At 35.6% G+C, this 20,498-nt stretch overlaps 1 protein-coding gene across 1 annotated transcript in view; it reads right to left on the reverse strand.

Moving 5' to 3' along the window:
- LOC129514464 (coiled-coil domain-containing protein 102B-like) overlaps positions 1-20,498 on the reverse strand; it is a 187,733-nt gene that overhangs the window by 112,561 nt on the left and 54,674 nt on the right.

The raw sequence follows: 20,498 nt of genomic DNA on the forward strand, positions 1-20,498 counted from the left end.
CATTTGGTAAATGGAATTGTCAAGCCCCCCAACAGAACTCCCCCCCAACAGAAAACCCCCAACAGAGTGTGCTATGTGGCATTCTGCGGGTTAGTGAAGAGTCATCTAAAACCATAGGGTATTCCAATAATATATTTGCAAACATTCAGAATTTTCATTTTAGACAAGTCAGCCATAAAATCACATTACAAACTGAGATTTTGGAAGTAAAGGTAAAAGGCAGGAAGCTTGCTATTTCCTAGCAGTATGAGATTATTACTCTTTTACTGAGGGTAATATATATTTCCGATAAAGAGTTATATAGGTTATTTCTTATCCTTACAATAATCCTGTACATTTGTACTTGCTGCCATGAGGAAAGTGGGGTCCTTAAGAGTAGAAGCAATTCTCAAGGTAGGCAAAGAATCCAACCTATGGCTTACCTAAAGTTCCTCTCTGATTCCAATCCTGAGCTAATTATATCCACACCATGCTAACAGATACCTGCTAATATATGTATATCCCTTTGCAGTAGTACCCATCACATTCTGAGTGCATTGTACTATATATTTTCTTTTGATATATTTTGGAGTTTTGAATATTGTTCATCTTTCTCTAACAGCAAATTTATTCAAAAGAAAAGCAATTCTATCGACTCACAGTAAAAAGTTGATTCACATATTACTGGTGTCAACCCACCCTGGGGTCTTTTAACATTCTTTCTCTAAGTCTTAAAATCACAAATAAGAGGGCACCTGGGTGGCTCAGTCGGCTAAGCATCTGCCTTTAGCTCAGGTCATGATCCCAGGGTCCTGGCATGGATCCCCACATTGGGCTCCCTGCTCAGCGTGGAGTCTGCTTCTTCCTCTGCCCCTCACCCTGCTCTTGCTCTCTCTCTCTCTCTCTCAAATAAATATTTTTTAAAAAATAACAAAAAAGAATTGGATAAACTTTCCTAAATTAAAGTCTACTTCTCACCTGTTCAGAGTTACATACAGCTCAGTGATAGCTCACACCATCTTTTACCAAAAGTCAAGAGAATAAATGATTTTAGTAATGGGCAATGTCACATGTATTTTTGTTACTTTAATTTTATTTTATTATTTTTTAAAGAGTTTATTTATTTATTCAGCAGAGACACAAGAGAGAGGCAGAGACATAGGCAGAGGGAGTCGCAGGTTGCATGTAGGGAGCTCAATGCAGGACTCGATACCAGGACCCCGGGATCATGCCCTGACCCAAAGGCAAAAGCTCAACTGCTGAGCCACCCAGGCATCCCTTTAATTTCATTTCAAATCTTTGAAGAGTTTCTAAACATAAAGATCCCTAGAAATAATTTGAAATAAAATGTGTGCCAAAGTTAAATAAGAGGGATCCACATGCAAAAGAAATAATCTAGACACAGACACTACACCCTTAAAAAATTAGCTCAAAATGGATCACCAACCAGAATGTAAAACACAAAACTGTAAAACTTCATAGATGAGGGATCCCTGGGTGGCGCAGCGGTTTGGCGCCTGCCTTTAGCCCAGGGCGCGATCCTGGAGACCCGGGATCGAATCCCACATCGGGCTCCCGGTGCATGGAGCCTGCTTCTCCCTCTGCCTGTGTCTCTGCCTCTCTCTCTCTCTGTGTGTGACTATCATAAATAAATAAATAAATAAAATTTAAAAAACTCCATAGATGACATAAAATACAGGAGAAAATTTAGATGATCATGGATTTGGTGATGGCTTTTTAGAAGCATAACCAAAGGCATGATTCATGAAAGAAATAATTAGTAAAATAGACCATTAAAATTAAAAATTTCTGCTCTGTGAAAAACAATGTCAAGAGAATGGGAAGACAAGCCTAAGACTGAAAGAAAATATTTGCAAGAAACATATCTGATAAAGGACTGTTATCCAAAATACACAAAGAATTCTTTAAATTCAACAGTAGGAAACAAACAATGCATTTGAAAATGAGCCCAAGATCTATAGATAATAGATAATGAAAGCAATGGGATACCACTACACACCTATTAGAATGGTGAAAATCCAAATACTGACAACACCAAATGCTTGTGAGATTGTTGGAGCCACATGAACTCTCATGCATTCCTGGTGGGAATGTAAAAAATATGGTCACCTTGAAAGAGAGTTTGGCGGTTTGTTGCAAAATTAAACATATTCTTATCCTACTATCTAGTGATCATTATGCTCCTTGATATTTATTAAGAAAAGTTACAAACTTACATCCACATAAAAATCTGCACACACACACAAAAGCAAAATTAAAAACCCCCAAAACCGGGATCCCTGGGTGGCGCAGCGGTTTGGCGCCTGCCTTTAGCCCAGGGCGCGATCCTGGAGACCCAGGATCGAATCCCACATCGGGCTCCTGGTGCATGGAGCCTGCTTCTCCCTCTGCCTGTGTCTCTGCCCCTCTCTCTCTGTGACTATCATAAATAAATAAAATCACTCTGCTTAAAAAAAAAAAAAAAAAAAAAAAAAAAAAAAAACCCAAAACCTGCACTAGGATGTTTGCTGTGGCTTTATTCATAACTGCCAAAACTTGAGGCAACCAAGATGCCCTTTGGTAGCTGAAGGGATAAATTGAAGGGTTTCCAGACAATGGAATATTATAAGGCCCAAGAAAGAAAGGCACTATCAAGCCAAGAAAAGACATGAAGAAATCTTAATGCATATTACTACAAAGCCAATCTGAAAAGACTTCATCCTGTGTGATTCCAACGACAAGGCATTCTGGGAAAAAAGCATCATAGAAACACTGAAAAATATTAGTGTTTTTTTAGAAGTTACAGAAGGTAAAAGGACAAGTTGAAGATAGGGAAGAATAAGTAGGTAGAGGACAGAGGATTTTTATGGCAGTGAAAATACTGTATATGATACCATAACGATGGATACATTAAATATCTGTCCAAATCTTTTTTTTAAATTTTTTTTAAAATTTATTTATTTATGATAGTCACAGAGAGAGAGAGAGAGAGAGAGAGAGAGAGAGAGAGAGGCAGAGACATAGGCAGAGGGAGAAGCAGGCTCCATGCACCGGGAGCCCGACGTGGGATTCGATCCCGAGTCTCCAGGATCGCGCCCTGGGCCAAAGGCAGGCGCCAAACCGCTGCGCCCCCAGGGATCCCTGTCCAAATCTTTATTATGTATAACACCAGTACTGAACCTTAATGTCCACTACAGGCTTTGGGAGATAATTCTGTGTCAGTGTAGGTTCATCAGTTGTTACACTGTGCTATTCTGTGAGAGATTTGATAATGGGGGTGGCTACGCATATGTGGAGTGGGAGATATAAATCTCTATACTTTAGATTTTGTGGTTACTAAAGCTTCTTCAAAAAATAAAGCGTAATAAAAATATTTTTTAAAAAGAGACTTTTTCATATTTTGGATATTCTATATATCTATATTCTATACTCTATATCAGATGTATGTTTTACAAATATTTCTTACTGATCTTTGGCTTGTGTTTCAATTATCTTAATAGTGTCTTTGTAGCAAAAGTTATAAATTTTAATAAAGTACAAATTAACAGTTCTTTTTCAAAAAAAAAAAAAAGAAGAAAGAAAAAGGAACCCTCATACACAACTGAAGGGAATGCAAACTGGTGGAGACACTATGGAAAATAGTAAGGAGACTCCTCAAAAAATTAAAAATAGAATTATCATATCACCCAGTAATTCCACTAGTGGGTATTTACCCATGAGAAATGAAAACACTAATCTGAAAAGATAAAGCATCTCTACCTTTATTGGAGCATTATTTACAATAGCCAAGATATAAAAGCAACCCAAGTGCCCATCAATAGATGAATTGATACAGAGGTACATATACATATATATACACATATACAATGGAATATTAGCCACAAAAATGCATGAGATCTTCACATTTGCAACCCTATGGATGGAGCTAGAGGGTCTCATGCTAAGTAAAATAAGTCAGCCAAGAAAAGACAAATATCATATAATTTTACTAATTTGTGGAATTTAAGAAATAGAACAAATGAGTAACAAAAGAAAAAGAGACAAACAAAAAAAAATACAGACTCTTAAATATAGAGAACAAACTGATGGTTGCCATAGGGAGGTTGGTGAGGGAAGAATGAAACAGATTAAGGGGATTAAGTATGTGCACTGTGATGAGCATTGAGTAATGTATAGAATAGTTGATTTATTATATTGTACACCTGACCTTAATAAAACAATTTATGTTAATTATACTTCAATTTAAAAAAAAGGAGGCAAAAACACATGAATTAAAGACAATGCAAGTAAATTACAAAAGAACAATGCATCTATGTATAAATAAGTCAATATATATTAGAATGACAAGAAAAAATACTTTTTATAAAGACTTTATAACTCTCTGGCAGAGAGGGGAGTGTGCCAGACTCTGGCAGAGAAAACTTAATAGGTTTCACAAGTAAAAATTGAGTATTTTGGATCCTTGTTTTTGCAACAGCTGGGCAGTCTAAAAAGTCCTGACTAGTGTTACAAAATTTCACATGCAAATATCACTGAATCATTGAAAAATGATGTAGATGATGTAATAATCGTCAATGAATATCCTAGTAACTGTTAAGATTTAAAAATGTGAATGAACACACTGTTATGTTAAACATAGAAAATTGTTTTATGAGCATGTCCTTAGAACAACCAGAGAAGAGCCATAGCTTAAAAACAAAGCAATGAAAAGATGCTTTTCTGCACCTCTCCTGCTGAGCTCTAATATGCTGCAGTGGATTTCTTATAAACTTGATCAGGCATGAACTTTACAGAAGCAGTACTTCTAGAACTTGAGAAGTGAAACACAGTAGAGGGTTTAAAATGTGGATCTTGTTCCAATAAGAATAGGAACCAGAGGTTTATATAAGGTGTCTAATGGGACTTAATTTTGCCATGGGTTTCCTACATCAACTGTGCTCTATCGTTAAGCTGTGTAAACACACAATCCATAGCAAGATCTGCATTAGGAACATGAATACACTAGAAGAAAGATGAAATTAAGCAAGCTATGAAGGGTAGACCTTCTTTATTTTCAAAATCTCTGCTAAAAGTAAATTTAAAAGTAGACAAACAAGGACGCCTGGGTGGCTCAGTTGGTTAAGTGTCCACCTCTTGGTTTTGGCGCAGGCCATGATCTTAGGGTCGTGAGACTGAGCCCTCCATCAGGCTCCATGCTCAGCTTGATATTTTCTCTCTCCCTCCCCTTCTGCCCCTCCATCTGTGCTTTTTTTCTCTCTCTCATTCTCTCTTAAAAAAAAAAAAAAAGACAAATTGACAAATTCTCTTGGCCCCAGAGTTGCCAAACAGGTCTTCTCAGGGATTTTGATAGTTCTCAGTATCATTTTACCTAGAAGGTGTCCTGATTAATTGCATGTACTCTGATAGTTCAGATAAAATAGAAAGTTAACTTTAATTATTAACACTGAGCTGTAAAGGAGGAAAAAGCGTTCATATAATTTACAGGAGAAAATCATAGAAAAGAACAATGATGTAAAAATGAAATAGTGTCAAGTATTTACAAGCATCCCCTAAATCACCACTTTACATCAAGAAGAACGTGGTATAACACGTTCATGTTTTAAATATGCTTGCTGCTTTTTAATATCTTATTTTGGGGAAAACTTGACAAAAGAGATACATTGATGGATTCTTTAAAAAAAAAACATAGTGAAGAATAAAAATTAGTTTGTCTTATTGATCAATCCAGAACAACACAAGAATATTTTTACATTAAAATTAGATCATTCATTTAAAAGATTAATATTATAATGAGGCAAGTTAATTCCTTCCATTCATCTTTAGTCTGAAGCCAGTACTTTGTACAGACTCCTCTATTCATTACTGGTACGCAGTGACAAATCTGTTGACAAATCAAATGTCCATTTGCATATGGTTCTGATTCTGGTCTCCTATTTCTTTGGTCTACCAATCATTGCACAAACATTGCTCCATTTATTATATATACTATATATAACTTTTATGTATACAAATATAAAATTTTGCTAGTTATAAATACTTAATTGATATCAAATAGTATCTCTAAACTTTCATGAATTATGTTTTGTGGACTCTAAATAGATAATTATGTCATCTGTGATCATTATAATTTTGTATTTTTCCAATTCTTATAATTTTATTTATTTTGCTTCTTCTGTTGAACTGTCTGGCATCTGGAGTAGAATCTTAAATTAAAAAAGTGACAGCAGGGGTATGCCTGGGTGGCTCAGTGGGTTAAGCGTCAACTCTTGATTTTGGCTCAGGTCAAGATCTCAGGATCATGAGATTGAGCCCTGCATCGGCTCCGTGCTGGACGTGAAGCCTGCCTAAGATTCTCTTTCTCCCCTCCTCCCTACCCAATCCTCCCTGCACTTTTGAGCTCCCTCTCTCTCTCCCTAAAAGGAAATAAAAGTGATAGCATGTTTCTAATACTCCATCATTAAATAAAATATTTGCTCTAAAATTTTGCTACTCCATTAAGTGTAAAAGTCCATTTTGATTCTACCATGCTAAGATGTTTTTCTGGAAAATCTTGAAATAAGTTGTAGCAACTATTTTTATGTAAATTTTGAGATAACCACATAATTAATTTTTTCTTTTACTATGTGCTGACTTACATAATAAATGATCTAATAATATAATATACCTTTCTTTCCTGTGATAAATCATTTTTTTCACTATAAGATTAAGACTACTTCTATTTGGTTAATATTTTTGCCACTACATCTATGTGTGAGAATGACTGTGATTTTCCTTTTTTATATTATCCATGTCTAGACTCAAAATTAGCATTAAACTAATACAGTAGAGAAGTTTGGAAAATGTTTTTCTCTTTTTCTTCTCTGAAATATTGAAATTATTACTTTGCATGGTAGAGCTTAACCATAAGGCATTTTGATACTGGAGTTTTATCATGGGTAGAGTTTTAATTTATTAATTTTTAGTTTACTTTATATAATGTTCTAAATCCATTCATGCTTTCTATTTCTACAAGAGTCATCCTGGATAAAGCTATATTTTTCTGGTCAATAATTTATTTCTTGTAAGATTTTTTTATTAGCATCATGCCTTCATAATATTTCCCTATCTTTGTGGAATTTCTGCTCTGTCTAAAGTTGTTTCCCTTTTTAGTAGTAGTTTTTCCTAATTATAGTTCTTGGTTAATTTCACTTAAATTTCATTTTAGTTTCTTTCTTTCTTTCTTTCTTTCTTTCTTTCTTTCTAAGAATCAGCTTCTGGCTTTGTTGATGATCTCTATTATATTTTTTAAATATATTATTAATTCCTAATACTATCTTTCCTTCTTTCTAGACCTATTGTTATTTTTTCTGCTAGAATACTAGCTTGTTAATTTTTTGGTCATTGTTATTCTGTTATGCTGGGTATCCAACAAGCAGCTGTATAGTGTGATTAAAAAGGCAATAATTTTATTAGGAAGAATGAGCATGAAAGAAAATGAGGAGGAGTCAGGGGAGGCAGGGGGCAGCTGGATGGCAAACAGGACTGACTTAGATTTAGGGGTGGAGAGAGGAAAGGAGAGAAGATTGAATGGAATCATCTTAGATGTCAGCGTGGTCCAAGGAGAGTTAGATGAGGCCATTCAGGAGCTCTTAAGTCAAAGTCACTAGTGAGGAGGTCCCATCTCCCAGAAGCAAGGAGGCCGCCCTCTGCTGAGAGTAGCCTGTGGGAAGCATAATCTTACTGCCTGGTTTTCAGAGTACAAGCAGCTGGAGTTCTGAGTTAATTACGCTCCCTGTAATTGAGATCTGAGTGTCACCATCCCATGGTAGACATAACTGTTTCCTAATATAGTCATTGATATTATAACTATCCCTGAATTTTGCAGCATCCCTCAAGATTTCAGTGCTTTTATCTTTCAGTCTTATATTCCCTTAAATTTATTTCTTTGACCCATGAGTTACTTAGATGTCTGTTTTCCAAAATCCAAATAAAGAAGTTTCTTAAAGTTATTTTCTGTAATCAATGACCACCCATGGTCAAACAATAGTGCTTTTGGGGAATCACACAGTTTAGAACATGAACACAGACTAAATCCCTATCTCTCTACACAGCCTCCAAAAGTCCACAATGAGAAAAATAAAATAAAATCAGTCATTCTGCAAGTATAATTAAGAGACTACGAGAAAATCCTTTTTTTTTTTAAGATTTTATTTATTTAGTCATGATAGACGGGGGTGGGGGTGGGGTGGGGGGAGAGACAGAGACACAAGCAGAAGCAGGCTCCATGCAGGGAGCCCAATGTGGGACTTGATTCCAGGACTCCAGGATCACGCCCTAGGCCAAAGGCCAAAGGCAGGCCAAACCACTGAGCTACCCAGGCGTCCCCAAGGAAATCTTAAAACTCTATTCAAGAGGATTATTATAGGTCATAGTATTTATGTGAGTTTGTAACAATTTTTGTATGTTGTAAGACAAAGCAAATAACTATATATTAGCATTATTAGAAAAGAAACAAAATTTTAAAAAGAAATAAATTAAGAAAACAAGACATGCACTTTAGAAACTGATTTGGTAAGTTTTCCAACACTTTATTGATATTATTTCCAAAAACCACCTACACTATGAATGAGCAATTCCACTCCTAGAGAAATAAATTCCACTCCCATGATTAATAAAAACAGCACCACAAAACATAAATTAAAATATATTAAGAGTTGTATGCATTATAGTCAAAATCTGAAAGAAAGTAAGGGTTCAGCAACAGGAAAGGGATAATTTTCAGTCTATTAATACAAGGGAGTATTATTACTAAATAAAAGGAACAAACTATTGATACATGAAACACCACACATATGAAACAGAATATGATATGATGAGCAAAAGAAGGTTGGTACAATCAAGTATGTATGTTTCTATTTATACGAAGTTCTAGAATGGGAAAAATTTATGGTAGCTCTAAGCTAGTAAATTGGAAAGGAACAGTAGTGAACTTGAGACCTTCTCAGGGTGATAGAAATATTCCATATCTTGCAGAGTGTGCTTTATAGAGATGCTTGCATATTCCATGATGCATTGATCAGTATCACTCAAAATCTGCTCTGTAAATTGTGTGTAAATTATACCTCAGCAGAAAAGGTCAGCAATAAATACTTAATGCTAAATTTAAATGAAAAATGTGAAATATGAATGTAAACGCGGTTTTCTATCTCTGTCTACTGAAAGAACGCAGAAGCAATTATATTGCAAGGGAAATGATTATGTTCAGCACCCAAATCTTTCCAGTAAGATAAATCAGGGCTCTTTGAGAAATCCTTGATTCCAGTACTGGAGCTAGGAAAGTAAAAGATGAACCCAGAACATAACTGTGTCTGAAAACTGTTAACCACTCAGTGATTAATGGAAAAATATCATAAGGACACCAGTTTCAGCTTAGGAGGACTCGTAGTGGCTAAACCTGAGACAATCTGAACATCAAAAAACAAAGACAATATTAATGTATAACTTGTTGAATAAAAATAAATTTGTAAGTCATTAATATAACCCAAAGAGAGAAAAACAAAGAGAAATTTTTAAAAAAACTTTTAAAAAAATTTTTTTTGCAGAAAAATGCCAGCTAAAACATGTAGAGGGATAGTAGAATTAGAACGTTTGCAATTATGAATTATAATCATTATAACCATTGTAAATAAAGATCATCCATGGGTACCAAAATCACTAGATAAAGGTACCTAGAGAACAGGGTATTTTTAGGATATTAGAGAATTTTCTGAAAGATCATTTGCTAATTTCAAAGTGAGCATTATATTAGAGAAAGCTGGAAGTCCACACTCCAATCCAGCACTCATGTTCAGCATTGCTCAGAGTAGAACAACATGGCATCATGTTTTTCCATATGTGAATCGTAAGAAATATATGTATAAAGTACATGCTATTCTTGCTAAAAAACAAAAACAAAACAAAACAAAACAAAAACAACAACAACAACAAAAAAACAAACCTGTTTAACCTGACTGTAATCTAGCTTGTAACTTGGTGGTTCTCAACCGGGGTGGTTTTACCCAAGAGGTAACATTTAGCAAAGTCTGAAGACATTTTTGGTTGTTATGTCTGAAGAGGCACTACTGGCATTTGACAGACAGAGGCCAGGGATACTGCTAAATGTCCTACAACACAAAGGAAAATACCCCACATCATGTCAATAGTGGTAAGGTTGAGAAAAATCTTGCTCTACACCTACCTTCCTCTTTACAGGTAGTGCAGGACATAGAAGAATAACGAATACCATAAGCAAAGAATTAGACAATCTCAGAATATGGCATATTCTCCCGCATGACTAATCTGATTTTTAAAAATAGTAATGTATGAAGAAATAACTGGAGAAGCAGTTGTAGAATAAAAAGATGATTAAATAAGATAAGTCCTTATGCATTAATAAACTCAGTTGCATTAAGACAAGCAGAAAAGACATCCTTGGACAAATAGAGGGAATTTAAATATGAACCAGATATTGATTATATTATAATCATTTCTTAGGATGGATAATTGTGGTCATGTAGGAAAGTGCCCTTATTCTAATGTGATACATGCTAAAGAATTTGAGAGAAGTATTATGATGAATACAACTTGTGTTCAAATAGCACACAAATGACAGAGATTAATCTTAAAAGAGAATTAATTTAGAAATTAACAATGAGATATATGATGATATCATTTATAAAAGTTTAAAATGTACATTTTCCAAGAACATATATAAAGAATAGGTACATATTACAACAGCTGCCTATAGAGGGAATGGGTGTGGGAGGGGGATATACAGATAATAAAAAAAATGAATGAATGAATGAATGAATGAATCCAAAAAAAGAGAGGGATTTTGCAGAGACCCATTATGACAATGTGCCACGAACAAAGGCATATTGCACGAAAAATTCTCTGCCTCTAAGTACAAAAATAGATCCAAACATCAAGATATAAATATTAGTGTATGAATTGGTGCCAAAACATAATTTAAAGAGCTAGTTATATTTTGTAAAAAGGAAACTGATAAATATGGTTGATACTGGTGAAGAAACTGAAAAGTAGAGAGGATAAAAATATATCTGTTTTCCTGAAAGACTCAGATTAAGTCAGTTGTACTAATAGGGCCCTGAAACACAAACCTTCTAGATGTGATTCTGGTACTTGAATGGTGCAAGGACCCCATCGCTGGTGGTAGCAGGATACAAACTGTGAATCTCACCTGTGGACTAGGATAAAGTTGAGGGGAAGCACAGAGTTGAAGGGGAAGCATTGTATGTAGTCACTTAACAGTTAAATAATATAGAGGCAATGGTAATTATGTGGATTTTGAACTTGGCTAGATTTTATTAAATGACTTGGAAGCCATAAAGAAAATAACTGACAGGCTCAGGTCAGCCAACTTTCAAATCAGGGAATGTTATTAAAGCCAGAAGTTGTCCCTGACCGTGTTTAAGGAAGCTCTTATCTCCTGAATCCAGTGGGCAGACTGAGTGTCTCCAGGCCCAGGAATCAATCTTACACGGAAGAACTGCCCAGGACACAAAACACTTAGTCTTGGCAGTTCTCCTGTGCTAAATCAGGGCCCTGGGAGGGAGGCAGTGGGACCTTGGAACGTGGAAAGAGCTTATTTGAGTGGATGCACTTGAGCACCTTGAAGCAATATCCCATCTCAGGGGGATTGATGAAAGGAAAGCCTCAAAGACCATATTGATACAATAAATCTGCAGGCCCCTTAGAGACAGCAGTGAATGGTGATGATGGACAACTAAATGTAACAAGTGATAACCCAATCTCATATTCTCTTTCTGGATGTTGTATTTTTGCTGGACCTCAAATGACCTTGGTGTTCTTCAGAATATGTCATTGGTCCATTATATTGAACATATCATGCTAATTATATCTCGTGGACAAGAAGTGGGAAATACTCTGGGTGCTCTAGTAACTCACAGGTATGTCAGAGAGTAGGAAGTTCATCTACATAGATTAAGGACCCTACCACACCAATAAAATGCTTAGGGACCTAGTTTTCTGGAGCATGCAGAATTATCACCTCTAAGGTAAGGAACAAGTTACAGCACTAAGAAAGAGGCAGAATGGGTGGCCTTGGAGCCTGGAGATATTGCACTTGGAAATAAGGTTATGACCCATTTAGGGGGTGATTTAAAGCACGGCATTTTTGAACAGGACCTAGAGCAGGAGAGGGAGCAGCAGTTCTAAGATGTTGTGCAGGCTCCCCTGCCATTCATTCCACCTGGCCCAGCAAATCCAATAGTATTAAAGTGTGTCATCAATAAGAATGTATTATGGAGACTTGACAGAACCCAAAAGAAGAGTCTTAGAACCAACCCATTAGAGGGTTCTCTAATAAGGCGATGCCATCTCCGGAAGTGAACTGCTTTTTATTTGAAAATAAAAATCATAAAACCAGTTCCTAGTAGAGAATGAGTCCTGTCCAGAAGCCAGTAAGTGACTATGCTTCTGGGGCTGCCCATCATGGTCTGGCTATCATCACACCCATTAGGCTATAAAATCAGGCAGCCTTAACAGCAACTCTTCCTATAATGGAAATAATCTACTGAGTATCAGGCTCAACAGGTGCAGAGGACAACAGTAATTGACACAGACAGGTGGACCTCACCCTCAAGGTCCCTACGTGTCTTACATGGATGTCTCTCTCTTAGCTCACACCTGGGATTTTGGGGCAGTCTCTGTCAGTAAGCTAATGTAGAAGGACAAGAAATCAGCATGAGTAGGTCTTCTTGATAGGTTAGCATGAGATAAAAATGGAGCTACTTTACTACCTACTTACTCAGCAGTGGCCCTGAATGACAGTGATGAGAAAAATTCCTCCCAGTACTTGGAGAAATACACTTGTCATCAAGGTTGAATGGGGGTACAACTGACCAAAGGTAAGGATATCTACAACTGACTGGAAAGTGGTGAATCATGTGGCCTCTGGGCCAGGGGCCTTGAAAGACTAAAGACAGAGAGGTCTGTGCAAGAGGCACAGGGATGAATATATGGATGTGGACTTAAAAGTGTGATTTTTTTGACTCCCATATCCTATCTGCCAGATTTTTGACCACAGAAGAGGCATTTTCCAACCAGGTGGGAAGAATGTTGGCATCCAGTCAACATAGGTCATTCTCAGTCCACCCCAGCCTGGTGCTTGAATAATGGGTGATAAATGGAGTTGTTGTAATATCAGGGTTCAAGATGATTCCTGAGTGTCAACAGAATGGGCTTCCTCTTAGCAGGGTGATCTAGTCATTCCTCTGCCAAATGTGTGATCTGTGAGCCTCAAAGAACAGCCACTTGGTGATACTATACTAGACCCCTTCTGTAAGGGGCAATGTACAGTTTTCATCTGAATTAAGAAGTAATTTAAGTTTGTCTTTTCTCTGGTCTCTGCAAGCACCATGATCTAAAGACTTACATGGAAACTGGTTTACCAACATAAGATTCCTGTCTCTGAAACATCACCTAAAAGCTTAGGTACAGCAAAAGATATAAAAAAATGGGTGTATTACCAAGGGATGTACCAGTCCTCAAATACCAAACACAAGTCAACAGCAAGCCTGAAAAGGTGAGAATGGTTTGTTAAATTACATCTATGTTTTCCAACTTGAGGGAAATACTCTATGAGGCAGGAGGACATCATCCCCTACTTGTAGAATATACAGTGGACTAATGGCCAGTGTATAAGGCTGTGTCCCAGTAGATTGAATATGTACGTCCAGAAACCAATGCATGAAAGTAGGATTGTTTTTCTCACCTTTATTCCTAGTGTGTCCCTGATATTCTCAAGGTTTGCAGAATTGTATTTATTCTCTGCCAGGGATAGATTAAACATCTATGTAATACATGCTTTTCTACTGTGCACTATAAATATATTATGATTTTGAGATTTTTCAATGTTTTTAATCACTTGGTAATATTAAAAGTTTAAGAGTCTTAAGAAAATATTGTTCGAGTGTTGATAGCAACATCAGAGGTGTGCATGAGTTAGCTTTACATCTGTAGTTTAGGTTTTCTGTTTTAGAAGGGGAAAGATATCTCTCAAGTGTGAGTCAGTTAAAAAAAATCAATTACTCAAATATGTCAGTGAGCCAAAGCCCAACGCGAACATTTGTCCAAATTCAAAAACAAATGTCAATGCCTATGGATCGATTACATGAGAATCTTCAACTCACCTGACCTTTTTACTGAAAAATTCTTAGACATTTATGGTAGAGGAAAGATTTTCCCAACAGATTTGATAAAGGTCAAAGTATAGACTTGAGTATTATTTGAAATTTAGTTTCCAATAATTATTTTTGATCAGAATTCCAAATAACTTGTAAGGAAAATTTTAAATGGCCCTCATCTAGAATAAAGCAAATTCCTTTTGAATTTCTAAATGTATTTGCTTTTTTTTTTTTTTTTTTATCTCAGCTCCCACCCAACACTTCCACATCTCACCTCCGCAAAATAAAACAGAAGAAAGAAAGATCTTCCTCTCTTCAGGGATTAGTCAAAGTATTAAATTTAAGGAGTTTTGAAAGACAATAGTTTCTAGTTAATTTAGATTAACTAATAAACCTTGGTGGAGGCCAGGATTTGAAGCAGAAGAAGAAAAATTGTAGAACAAGTTCAGAAATTTTTAAAGATTCAGGAGCTAAAAACAAAACAGTGGTCAGAATTGTGGGATCACCTTACAAAAGTCAGTGATGGTCTAATGAATATTATTTCTCATTTTATTCTCTGTGCTATTGAGCATGAATTTCCAGTGTTTGATTAATAATCATTGTCTTGTTTGTTTACATTCTTACCCAAGTGGCTCAGATTCAAATTTTCTAGAGTGCAGCAGTGCAAAGCCTGCTTTTGTATTGCACATAATCACGGCCTTTTTAAGGATGCTTGATGATTTTTTTTAAGATTGGTAGAATGATAATTGTGTTTAAAATAATTTTTTAATATATTAAAAAATCAAGGGTTCCTATAATCATGTATCATTATTTAGCTAGTTTCGCTTGCTTTGTATATTTGTATTTGGTATTCTTGCATAGGAAATTTATGTTCCAAAAATATTTTTAAAAATAGGTTCAAAATAAGACGATGAAAAATATTTAAATATTAAGTTTACTTATGAAGGTAGGAGGTTTAATTCTAATTCTCCCATGTACTAGCTGTGAAGCCTGGGGTACATTCCTTAAACTTTCTGAATCTTCTTTCTCATCTGTAAAAAGAAAAACTATGTAAGTGCTTCTCTTATAGGGTCGATGTATTGATGAAATGAAATCACATATGTTAAGGGATTATACAGTACATGGAACCTACAAAGCATTCATAAACATTAGCTGTAAATACCTAGTGATACTCAATCTGAAAGAAAACAGAAACATGTATTTTAATATGTGTATCTTCCATTACTTTTTAATATTTAAGGCAAAAATGCAGAGATTAAGTGACATTTCTTCTTCCTTTCTATTTTGGTCTTTTCTTATCCTATCCATACTCATTTCCAGATGACATCCTCCACTTTTTATAAGACATACTTTCATTGATTGGTCTGTAAAATACTTCATAAAGGGGTGTCTGGGTGGCTCAGTCGGTTAAGCCATCTGCTGTCATCTCAGGTCATGATGTCAGGGTTCTGGGATGGAGCCTGGCATCTGGCTCCGTACTCAGCAGGGTGTCTGCTTCTCCCTCTGCCCCTCCCTCCACCTGCTCATGCTTGCACATGCTCTCTTTCTGAAATAAATTAATCAAATCTTTCAAAAACACTTTGTAAAATAATTATCTTGATTTATCACTTGTTTAATTTATTTCTTTATTAGTACAAGAATTATTATTGTGGTAATTACTAGAATGCCTTACATCAGAGACTCAGATATGGACTTTGGAGAATTTTTCTTTTTCCAGGATACTTTAACCTTGCTAAAAACACACACAAAAAAGCCTCAGGCTGTAAGACTCATAATTCCAGAACAACTGTTTTGAACTTAAGCAGATTAGTACTGAAAATAAAAGCTAATATCCCCGGGTGGCTCAGCGGTTTGGTGCCTGCCTTCAGCCCAGCAAGTGATCCTGGAGTCCCAGGATCAAGTCCCACATCAGGTTCCCTGCATGGAGCCTGCTTTTCCCTCTGCCTGTGTCTCTGCCTCTCTCTCTCTCTCTCTCTCTCTCTCTCTGTGTGTGTGTGTGTGTGTCTCTCATGAATAAATAAATAAAATATTTTTTAGAAAAAGCTAATATAATCCATTACTGTTAAAAATAATTATCCCAATAAAGGCCTACCTCAAGAAACAAGGTAAATCTCAAATAAACAGCCTAACTTTACACCTAAAGAAGCAATAAAATAAAGAATAAACAGAACCCCAAATCAGCAGAAAAAGGGAAATAATAAAGATTAGAGCAGAAATAAATGACAGAGAAACTAAATCCTTCCTAAAACCCCAATAGAACAGATCAAACATATCAATAAAACCAAGAGCTGGTTCTTTGAAAAGATCAATAAAATTGATAAACCTCCAGCCAGACTCAGAAAGAAAGAAAGAAGAAGAAAGAAAGAAAGAAAGAAAGAAAGAAAGAAAGAAGAGAAAAGAGACAGAAAGAAAACCCAAACAAAATCAGAAATCAAAAAGGAGAAATAACAACACCACAGAAATACAAACTATGTAAGAGAATATCATGAAAAATGATATGGCAACAAATAGGACAACGTAGAAAAAAATAGATAAATTCTAAAAGCATATAAACTACCAAAACTGAATCAGAAAGTAGAAAATTTGAACAAACCAATTATCAGCAATGAAATTGAATCAATAATCAAAAAACTTCCAACAAAGTTGAGGACCAGATAGATTCAAAGGTGAATTCTACCAAACAGTTGAAGAGGATTTAATACTTATTCTCAAAATTTTCCAAAAAATAAAGGGGAAAGAAAACTTCCAAATTCATTCTATGAGATGAGGGTTACCCTGATACCAAACCAGATAAAACACTACAAAAAAAAAGACAACCACAAGCTAATATCTCTAATAAACATTGGTGCAAAAATCATCAACAATACATTTGCAAACCGAACCTGAGAATACATTAAAAAAAATCATTCACCATGATCAAGTGGGATTTATTCCTGGGACACAAGGATGGTTCAATGTTTGCAAATCAAATAATGTGATATATTACATCAATAAGAGAAAAGATAAAATTCATATGATCATCTCAATAGGTGCAGAAAAAGCATTTGATAAAGTACAACATCCATTCTTGATTAAAAAAACCCTCAACAAAGTAGTTTAGAAGGAACATTCAACGTAATAAAGGTCATGTATGAAAAACCCAAAGCTAACATAATACTCATAATCAGTGAAAAATTTAGAGCTTTCCCCCTAATATCAAGATAAGGCAAGGGTGTCCACTCTAACCACTTGTATTAAACTTAGTACAGAAAGTCCTAGCCACAGCAATCAGACAAGGAACAAAAGGCACCCAGATTGGTAAGGAAGAAGTAAAACTTTCATTATTTGCAGATGACATGACTCTATACATAGAACACCCTAAACACTGTATCAAAAACCTACTAGAACTGACAAATGAATTCAGTAAATCTGCAGAATACAAAAACAAAACTGAAATCTTTTGCATTCCTATATACCAATAATGAAGCAACAGAAAGAGAAATTAAGAAAGCAATCCCAGGGGCACCTGGGTAACACAGTCAGTTAAGTGTCTAACCCTTGACCTCAGCTCAGGTGTTGATCTCAGGGTCATGAGTTCAAGCCATGCACTGGACTCCACAGCGTGGAGCCTACTTTAAAAAAAAAAAAAAAAAAAAAAAAAAAGCAATCTCATTTACAATTGCACCAAAAATAATAAAATACCTAGGAATAAACTCAATCAAAGAGATGAAAGATTTGTACTCTAAAAACTATAAAACATGGGGATCCCTGGGTGGCTCAGCAGTTTGGCACCTGCCTTTGGCCCAGGGTGTGATCCTAGAGACTCGGGATCGAGTCCCACATCGGGATCCCTGCATGGGGCCTGCTTCTCCCTCTGCCTGTGTCTCTGCCTCTCTCTCTCTCTCTCTGTGTGTGTGTTTCTCATGAATAAATAAATAAAATCTTAAAAAAAATAAAAAATAAAAACTATAAAACAATGATGAAAGAAATTAAAGACACAAACAAATGGAAAGATATTCCATTCATGGATTGGAAGAACAAATATTGCTAAAATGTTCCCACTATCCAAAACAATCTACAGATTTAATGCAATCCCTATCAAAATACCAAAAGCATTCTTCACAGAACTGGAACAAATAATCCTAAAATATGTGTGAAACCACAAAAAGACCTGAAATAACCATAACAATTTTGAAACACAAAAACAAAGCTGGAGATCAGTCTCACAATTCCAGATTTCAAGTTACACTACAGAGCCATACTAACCAAAATAATATGACACATAGATGAATAGAACAAGACAGATAGCCCAGAAACAAACTCATGGTTATATGATCATTTAATCTTCAACAAAGCGGCATTGAGAATAATACTTGATAAGATGATGTGATGTAAATAAGCACGCTAATATGAGTTTGCCAAGTCCACTTATTGCCTCTATGGAAAGCAGTGAGCTGGATCTTGAAAGAAATGTGCAGAAATTATAGGCCAAAGGGCCAGGGAAGTCCCAAATATTTGTGAGTGCACCCAAAAGAGGACAAGACCTGGAGGGCATCCGAGTGGAAGCTGTAGGTAAGTCATCAAGAAAACACGAGGTGACTGAGGTTGGCAGTTGTCATTAATGCAGTCTCTTCTCTTCCCACACACATTACAATCTTCAGTAGACTGCTTTTTTTCTTTCTTTCTTTCTTTCTTTCTTTCTTTCTTTCTTTCTTTCTTTCTTTCTTTCTTTTTCTTAGTAGACTGCTTACTATCCAATAGAATACAGTAAGGAATTTATAGGAGAGAAAAAAAATCTCAATTTTTAATTAAATCGTCAATCTAATTTAGCTAGAAACACCTGGCCACCAGGAAAAAATATTGTTGATGGGGTATCTGCACAAAGGAGTTTTAAATTCTTTAGCTCACTCTGCATAATTCTAAATTTTTTTCATAAAAATGACTATTATTCAAGGCACCCAATACTTCCTGGATAAATCATCATGGGCTTTCATCTGTTACTCAATTTTATATTTATCAGTTTTTCTGTAAATGCAAGACAAGTGACAGTTTTGGTCTTGGATAATTGGACCATTTAGACTTATATTTGTCTAAATAACCAGAATGCATATCCATGTGTGACAGCTTAATTTTCAGTTTTCCCAGAATATTATTTTTCTCTAATGGCTTACTCATATAAAATATCTCCTTAGAGATTCTGTTTCCTGAGTTTTGTCAATATAAACCCCAAATGTGCCAGAACGCTGAAATCCATATCACTAACAGACTTCTAAATTAACTTGCTTGCAACCATCAATATCCTGTTTCAAAATTATGTAATTATTTCTGATACATTTATTAGAGTATTCTCAGTAACCTAACTCACTCTGCTACAATGTGTAAAGTCAGTCAGAGGTATGAGATACAAGAGATTTAAATCAATTTAAATTAACATATATTGTGGCACTCTCAGAAAATTAAATTATGATGGCACTGGATTTCTAATTATACAACTCCCTTCCAATCAAAGATAATACTATTTAACTCTGTCAATAAATAAAATCCCAGGCATCTCTTCATTTAAAATTTATAACTAGCTCAACTCAGCATCATGCAGATCTGCTACATAGCTCCCATACAGTTGAAAACAGGCAATTAACTGTAATTTTTGATGAATCTTATGTCCCTCACTGAAGGCAGTTCTCTGAGGGCATGCCCATTTCGACATCACATACTACTGAATTACTAGATCCTAGCACAGTAGGTGCCATACAATATACACAGAATTCAAATCTGAATTATAATTTAAGAAAACATTCTGAAAATGATATTTTTTTAACATAGAGCAAAAACATTTTTCTGCCCTCTGTATTTTCTCACACCTTAAAAAAAAAAAATCTGGTGATGAATTGCTCCTATTGGACTATGCTAGTTACTCTTCTAGTGATCAAAATATTCTCTCAAATCAAGTAATTCCTGATATTTACTACTGTGAGAGAGGGAAAGGAGGAATTTTTGCTGCACTGTTAATCCAATAATGTTTTTAAAAAACTTTAAAATATATTCCTCTACTCCAAAGCAATGGTCTAAATCTTCTATAGATCAGATCACCCTTTTTATCACACTATTTCCTGCTAATACTGCAGTCTTTCACTGTTTCACCTGATACTCCCTTTTCCTGCGCTATTGGCTAGCTGTTGTTCATCTTGCGTATCTCATTCTGGACATCTTTTCTGTGTACCTACCCCGATCACTACACTTCACCTACCAACGCACAGAACACACCGTATTTAACTGTCTGGGTTTGTTGGTTCATTTCCCAACTGTGGCCATCACTATGTCCATCACTTTCTCAGACTCTTGGTGCTTAATCCC

Source organism: Nyctereutes procyonoides, unplaced genomic scaffold (assembly GCF_905146905.1).
Source record: "Nyctereutes procyonoides isolate TBG_1078 unplaced genomic scaffold, NYPRO_anot_genome, whole genome shotgun sequence".
Classification (NCBI taxonomy): domain Eukaryota; kingdom Metazoa; phylum Chordata; class Mammalia; order Carnivora; family Canidae; genus Nyctereutes; species Nyctereutes procyonoides.